An 8,815-nucleotide genomic window follows, 5' to 3' on the forward strand; every position below is an offset into this window, starting at 1 on the left:
GCTGATCATAACACTTCTATTAAAATGCTTAAAGAAGTTATTTTTCCAAGATTTGGAGTCCCTAGATATTTAATGACTGATGGTGGTTCACATTTTATTCATGGTGCTTTCCGTAAAATGCTTGCTAAATATGATGTTAATCATAGAATTGCATCTCCTTATCACCCTCAGTCTAGTGGTCAAGTAGAATTGAGTAATAGAGAACTCAAATTAATTTTGCAAAAGACTGTTAATAGGTCTAGAAAGAATTGGTCCAAGAAACTTGATGATGCATTATGGGCCTATAGAACTGCATATAAAAATCCTATGGGTATGTCTCCGTATAAAATGGTCTATGGAAAAGCATGTCACTTACCTCTCGAACTAGAACACAAGGCTTATTGGGCTATTAAAGAAACTTAATTATGATTTTAAACTTGCCGGTGAGAAGAGGTTATTTGATATTAGCTCACTTGATGAATGGAGAACCCAAGCCTACGAAAATGCCAAGTTGTTTAAAGAAAAAGTTAAAAGATGGCATGACAAAAGGATACAAAAGCGTGAGTTTAATGTAGGTGATTATGTATTGCTATACAACTCTCGTTTAAGATTTTTTGCAGGAAAACTTCTCTCTAAATGGGAAGGTCCTTACGTTATCGAGGAGGTCTATCGTTCCGGTGCCATAAAAATCAACAACTTCGAAGGCACAAATCCGAAGGTGGTGAACGGTCAAAGAATCAAACATTATATCTCAGGTAATCCCATAAATGTTGAAACCAATGTTATTGAAACCGTAACCCCGGAGGAATACATAAGGGACACTTTCCGGAAACGTTTCAGACTCCGAAAAGGAATAGGTATGTGGTACGGTAAGTAAACCGACTCCAAAACAGTTTTTAAGGCAATATTTCTCCGTTTTGGAATATTTAGAAAAATAGAAAAATAAGAAGCAGTCGGAAGGACACGAGGGCCTCCACGAGGGTGGAGGGCGCGCCCTACCCCCTGGGCGCGCCCCCTACCTCGTGGGCACCTCGTGTGCTCTCCGGACTCCATTTTCGTACACGACACGTATTTTGGTCGGTAAAAATTCATTATATAATCTCCCGGGGTTTTGACTCCCGTATCACGCAAAAATCTCCTGTTTTTTTTCGAGCTGTTTTTCTGACAGATCCAGGTCATCATGTCGTCTTCAAGCGCCCCAAGGACCAGTTCTTCGAGAAGGTCATCAACCCCTACCTCGCAGAAGTGCTGCAACACCCTCAAACCATTGAGATGCGTGAGGGGTTGTTGCACATCCGCGATGCTGAGGGACCAAGGAAGACCGGAAGCACGGAGGCAAGGCTCGAGGCATTGGAGCAAGAAGTTTTCAAGTGTCAGGAGATGGTGGAGCGTGGACTCGATTCCAATCACATTATGATCACGGAGTTCACCAACAACCACAAGCTGGACGTCAAGGACATTGGGGAGGCCATCTTCAAGCTTCATGAGAAAAACGAGCACCTCCAAGCCCAGATCTATGACCTGCAAAATCAAAACTGTGAGTATGAATATAGATTCAAGAGGATGAGTTTGGCTGCAGATTTGAGGTTTCAGGAGACTCGGATCATTCTATGATGGTGAGCCTATGCCTTGGAAGAAGGACGACAAGCCTACGCCATCAACAAAATCACCACCGTCTCCACCAACAAAGAAGAATTGAGTATTCTGGTATGGGCACTCCACTTGGCAACTGCCAAGCTTGGGGGAGTGCCCCGGTATCGTATCACCATCACTTTTATCTTTACCGTTTTTCTTAGTTCGATCCTTTTGGTAATATCTTGATCTAGTAGAATAAAAGTTCTTAGTATGATCTAGTTGTGAGTTTTGCTTTATTATCCTTCTATGTAATCGAGTCCGTGATGCTATATAATAAAGATTAGTGTTGAGTCAAGGGCTTGATTATTTTGCCATGATCCTAAGTGAATAAAAGAAAAGAGAAAGAAATAAAAAGAAACAAAGAGATCATGTGAGTCTTATGGAGAGTAATGAGCTCACATAGAAAGAGTATGATGAATAAAAGTTGTTGAGGGTTGACAAACACAGTTTTGGTCATCGTTGCAATTAATAGGAAGTAATAAAGAAAGAGAGGTCTTCACATATAAATATACTATCTTGGACATCTTTTATGATTGTGAGCACTCATTAAAATATGACATGCTAAAGAGTTGACATTGGACAAGGAAGACAACGTAATGGGTTATGTTTTCTTACATCTGAGATGAATTATATTGTCTTGGATCTTCCAACATGATGAGCTTGCCTTTCCCCCTCATGCTAGCCAAATTCATTGCACCAAGTAGAGATACTACTTGTGCTTCCAAATACCCTTAAACCAGTCTTGCCATAAGAGTCCACCATATCTACCTATGGATTGAATAAGATCCTTCAAGTAAGTTGTCATCGGTGCAAAGCAATAAAAATTGCTCTCTAAATATGTATGATTGATTGGTGTGGAGGAAATAAGCTTTATACGATCGTGTGATATGGAAGTAATAAAAGCGACAGACTGCATAATAAAGGTCCATATCACAAGTGGCAATATAAAGTGACGTTCTTTCGCATTAAGATTTTGTGCATCCAACCATAAAAGCGCATGACAACCTCTGCTTCCCTCTGCGAAGGGCCTATCTTTTACTTTTATCTCCTACCTTGCATAAGAGTCATGGTGATCTTCACCCTTCCTTTTTACATTTTATCCTTTGGCAAGCACAATATGTTGGAAAGATCCTGGTATATATGGCTAATTGGATGTGAGTTTTCATGAACTATTATTGTTGACATTACCCTTGAGGTAAAACGTTGGGAGGCAAAACTATAAGACCCTATCTTTCTCTGTGTCCGATTAAAACTCCATACCCATAAGTATTGCGTGAGTGTCAAGCAATTGTGAAAGACTATATGATAGTTGAGTATGTGGACTTGCTGAAAAGCTCTTATATTGACTCTTTCCTATGTTATGATAAATTGCAATTGCTCCAATGACTGAGATTATAGTTTGTTAGTTTTCAATGAAGTTTATGATTCATACTTGAAATTGTGATTGAATTACTCTAGCATAAGAGATTATATGACAAGAATTATATAAGTTGTTGTTCTAAGAATGATCATGATGCCCTCATGTCCGTATTTTATTTTTATCGACACCTCTATCTCTAAACATGTGGACATATTTTTCGATTTCGGCTTTCGCTTGAGGACAAGCGAGGTCTAAGCTTGGGGGAGTTGATACGTCCATTTTGCATCATGCTTTTATATCGATATTTATTGCATTATGGGCTGTTATTACACATTATGTCACAATACTTATGCCTATTCTCTCTTATTTTACAAGGTTTACATAAAGAGGGAGAATGCCGGCAGCTGGGATTCTGGGCTGGAAAAGGAGCAAATATTAGAGACCTATTCTGCACAGCTCCAAAAGTCCTGAAACTTCACGGAAGATGTTTCCAAATATATAAAAAATACTAAGAGCAAGAACTTCACCAGGGGGGCCACACCCTGCCCACGAGGGTGGGGCGCGCCCTACCCCCTGCGCGCCCCCCTACCTCGTGGGCCCCCTGGTGGCCCTCCGGTGGCCATCTTCTGCTATGAGAGTCTTTCGATGGGAAAAAAATCATAAGCCATCTTCTCGGACGAAACTCCGCCGCCACGAGGCGGAACCTTGGCGGAACCAATCTAGGGCTCTGCGGAGCTGTTCTGCCGGGGAAACTTCCCTCCCGGGGGGGAAATCATCGCCATCGTCATCACCAACATGGCTCCTCTCATCGGGAGAGGGCAATCTCCATCAACATCTTCATCAGCACCATCTCATCTCAAAACCCTAGTTCATCTCTTGTATCCAATTCTTGTCTCCAAGTCCGGGATTGGTGCTAGTAGGTTGCTAGTAGTGTTAATTACTCCTTGTAGTTGATGCTAGTTGGTTTAATTGGTGGAAGATCATATGTTCAGATCCTATATGCATATTAATATCCCTCTGATTATGAACATGTTTATGCTTTGTGAGTAGTTACTTTTGTTCCTGAGGACATGGGAGAAGTCTTGCTATTAGTAGTCATGTGAATTTGGTATTCGTTCGATATTTTGATGAGATGTATGTTGTCTCTCCTCTAGTGGTGTTATGTGAACGTCGACTACATGACACTTCACCATTATTTGGGCCTAGAGGAAGGCATTGGGAAGGTAATAAGTAGATGATGGGTTGCTAGAGTGACAGAAGCTTAAACCCTAGTTTATGCGTTGCTTCGTAAGGGGCTGATTTGGATCCATATGTTTCATGCTATGGTTAGGTTTACCTTAATACTTTTGTTGTAGTTGCGGATGCTTGCAATAGAGGTTAATCATAAGTGGGATGCTTGTCCAAGTAAGGGCAGCACCCAAGCACCGGTCCACCCACATACCAAATTATCAAAGTACCGAACGCGAATCATATGAACGTGATGAAAACTAGCTTGACGATATTCCCATGTGTCCTCGGGAGTGCTTTACATCATATAAGAGTTTGTCCAGGCTTGTCCTTTGCTACAAAAGATTGGGCCACCTTGCTGCACTTTATTTACTTTTGTTACTTGTTGCTCGTTACAAATTATCCTATCACAAAACTATCTGTTACCACTTATTTCAGTACTTGCAGAGAATACCTTGCTGGAAAACCGCTTATCATTTCCTTCTGCTCCTCGTTGGGTTCGACACTCTTACTTATTGAAAGGACTACATAGATCCCCTATACTTGTGTCATCAATTCACACATGTACTAAGTTTCCGGTTAATACAATTCTAGCATGAATAATAAACATTTATCATGATATAAGGAAATATAAATAACAACTTTATTATTGCCTCTAGGGCATATTTCCTTCAGTCTCCCACTTGCACTAGAGTCAATAATCTAGATTACATTGTAATGATTCTAACACCCATGGAGTCTTGGTGCTGATCATGTTTTGCTCGTGAGAGAGGCTTAGTCAACGGGTCTGCAACATTCAGATCCGTATGTATCTTGCAAATCTCTATGTCTCCCTCCTTGACTTGATCGCGGATGGAATTGAAGCGTCTCTTGATGTGCTTGGTTCTCTTGTGAAATCTGGATTCCTTTGCCAAGGCAATTGCACCAGTATTGTCACAAAAGATTTTCATTGGACCCGATGCACTAGGTATGACACCTAGATCGGATATGAACTCCTTCATCCAGACTCCTTCATTTGCTGCTTCCGAAGCAGCTATGTATTCCGCTTCACACGTAGATCCCGCCACGACGCTTTGCTTAGAACTGCACCAACTGACAGCTCCACCATTCAATAAAAATACGTATCCGGTTTGTGACTTAGAGTCATCCGGATCAGTGTCAAAGCTTGCATCGACGTAACCGTTTACGACGAGCTCTTTGTCACCTCCATAAACGAGAAACATATCCTTAGTCCTTTTCAGGTATTTCAGGATGTTCTTGACCGCTGTCCAGTGATCCACTCCTGGATTACTTTGGTACCTCCCTGCTAAACTAATAGCAAGGCACACATCAGGTCTGGTACACAGCATTGCATACATGATAGAACCTATGGCTGAAGCATAGGGAATGACTTTCATTTTCTCTCTATCTTCTGCAGTGGTCGGGCATTGAGTCTGACTCAACTTCACACCTTGTAACACAGGCAAGAACCCTTTCTTTGCTTGATCCATTTTGAACTTCTTCAAAACTTTATCAAGGTATGTGCTTTGTGAAAGTCCAATTAAGCGTCTTGATCTATCTCTATAGATCTTGATGCCCAATATATAAGCAGCTTCACCGAGGTCTTTCATTGAAAAATTCTTATTCAAGTATCCTTTTATGCTATTCAGAAATTCAGTATCATTTCCAATCAACAATATGTCATCCACATATAATATCAGAAATGCTACAGAGCTCCCACTCACTTTCTTGTAAATACAGGCTTCTCCAAAAGTCTGTATAAAACCATATGCTTTGATCACACTATCAAAGCGTATATTCCAACTCCGAGAGGCTTGCACCAGTCCATAAATGGATCGCTGGAGCTTGCACACTTTGTTAGCACCTTTTGGATCGACAAAACCTTCTGGTTGCATCATATACAACTCTTCTTTAAGATATCCATTAAGGAATGCAGTTTTGACATCCATTTGCCAAATTTCATAATCATAAAATGCAGCAATTGCTAACATGATTCGGACCTTAAGCATCGCTACGGGTGAGAAGGTCTCATCGTAGTCAACTCCTTGAACTTGTCGAAAACCTTTTGCAACAAGTCGAGCTTTGTAGACAGTAACATTACCGTCAGCGTCAGTCTTCTTCTTGAAGATCCATTTATTCTCTATGGCTTGCCGATCATCGGGCAAGTCAACCAAAGTCCACACTTTGTTCTCATACATGGATCCCATCTCAGATTTCATGGCCTCAAGCCATTTTGCGGAATCTGGGCTCATCATCGCTTCCTCATAGTTCGTAGGTTCGTCATGGTCAAGTAACATGACCTCCAGAACAGGATTACTGTACCACTCTGGTGCGGATCTTACTCTGGTTGACCTACGAGGTTCAGTAGTAACTTGATCAGAAGTTTCATGATCATCATCATTAGCTTCCTCACTTACTGGTGTAGGAATCACTGGAACTGATTTCTGTGATGAACTACTTTCCAATAAGGGAGCAGGTATAGTTACCTCATCAAGTTCTACTTTCCTCCCACTCACTTCTTTCGAGAGAAACTCCTTCTCTAGAAAGGATCCATTCTTAGCAACGAATATTTTGCCTTCGGATCTGTGATAGAAGGTGTACCCAACTGTTTCCTTTGGGTATCCTATGAAGACACATTTCTCCGATTTGGGTTCGAGCTTATCAGGTTGAAGCTTTTTCACATAAGCATCGCAACCCCAAACTTTAAGAAACGACAACTTGGGTTTCTTGCCAAACCACAGTTCATAAGGTGTCATCTCAACGGATTTTGATGGTGCCCTATTTAACGTGAATGCAGCCGTCTCTAAAGCATAACCCTAAAACGATAGCGGTAAATCAGTGAGAGACATCATAGATCGCACCATATCTAATAAAGTGCGGTTACGATGTTCGGACACACCATTACGTTGTGGTGTTCTAGGGGGGGGGAGTTGCAAAACTATTCCGCATTGTTTCAAATGAAGACCAAACTCATAACTCAAATATTCACCTCCACGATCAGATCGTAGAAACTTAATTTTCTTGTTACGATGGTTTTCCACTTCACTCTGAAATTCTTTGAACTTTTCAAATGTTTCAGACTTATGTTTCATCAAGTAGATATATCCATATCTGCTCAAATCATATGTGAAGGTCAGAAAATAATGATACCCTCCATGAGCATCAATACTCATCGGACCACATACATTAGTATGTATTATTTCCAATAAGTCTGTTGCTCGTTCCATTGTTCGGGAGAACGGAGTTTTAGTCATCTTGCCCATGAGGCATGGTTCGCAAGCATCAAGTGATTCCAAAAGCCCATCGGCATGGAGTTTCTTCATGCGCTTTACACCAATATGACCTAAACAGTAGTGCCACAAATAAGTTGCACTATCATTATTAAACTTATATCTTTTGGCTTCAATACTATGAACATGTGTATCACTACTATCAAGATTTAGTAAAAATAGACCACTCATCAAGGGTGCATGACCATAAAAGATATTACTCATATAAATAGAACAACCATTATTCTCTGATTTAAATGAATAACCGTCTCGCATCAAACAAGATCCAGATATAATGTTCATGCTTAACGCTGGCACCAAATAACAATTATTTAGGTCTAAAACTAATCCCGAAGGTAGATGTAGAGGTAGCGTGCGGCGATCACATCGACTTTGGAACCATTTCCCACACGCATCGTCACCTCATCCTTAGCCAATCTTCGCTTAATCGTAGCCCCTGTTTCGAGTTGCAAATATTAGCAACAGAACCAGTATCAAATACCCAGGCGCTACTGCGAGCATTAGTAAGGTACACATCAATAACATGTATATCAAATATACCTTTCACTTTGCCATCCTTCTTCTCCGCCAAATACTTGGGGCAGTTCCGCTTCCAGTGACAGTCCCTTTGCAGTAGAAGCACTCAGTCTCAGGCTTAGGTCCAGACTTGGGCTTCTTCACTTGAGCAGCAACTTGCTTGTCATTCTTCTTGAAGTTCCCCTTCTTCCCTTTACCCTTTTTCTTGAAACTGGTGGTCTTGTTGACCATCAACACTTGATGCTCCTTCTTGATTTCTACCTCCGCAGCCTTTAGCATTGCGAAGAGCTCGGGAATCTTATCCATCCCTTGCATATTATAGTTCATCACGAAGCTCTTGTAGCTTGGTGGCAGTTGATTGAAGAACTCTGTCAATGACACTATCATCAGGAAGATTAACTCCCGGCTGAGTCAAGTGGTTGTGGTACCCAGACATTCTGAGTATATGTTCACTGACAGAACTATTCTCCTCCATTTGCAGCTGTATAGAACTTATTGGAGACTTCATATCTCTCAATCTCGGGCATTTGCTTGAAATATTAACTTCAACTCCTGGAACATCTCATATGCTCCATGACGTTCAAAACATCGTTGAAGTCCCGGTTCTAAGCCGTAAAGCATGGCACACTGAACTATCGAGTAGTCATCAGCTTTGCTCTGCCAGGTTCACAACATCTGGCGTTGCTCCTGCAGCGGGTTTGTCACCTAGCGGTGCTTCCAGGACGTAATTCTTCTGTGCAGCAATGAGGATAATCCTCAAGTTACAGACCCAGTCCGTGTAGTTGCTACCATCATCTTTCAACTTCAG

Source organism: Triticum urartu, chromosome 1, assembly GCF_003073215.2.
Source record: "Triticum urartu cultivar G1812 chromosome 1, Tu2.1, whole genome shotgun sequence".
Taxonomy (NCBI): domain Eukaryota; kingdom Viridiplantae; phylum Streptophyta; class Magnoliopsida; order Poales; family Poaceae; genus Triticum; species Triticum urartu.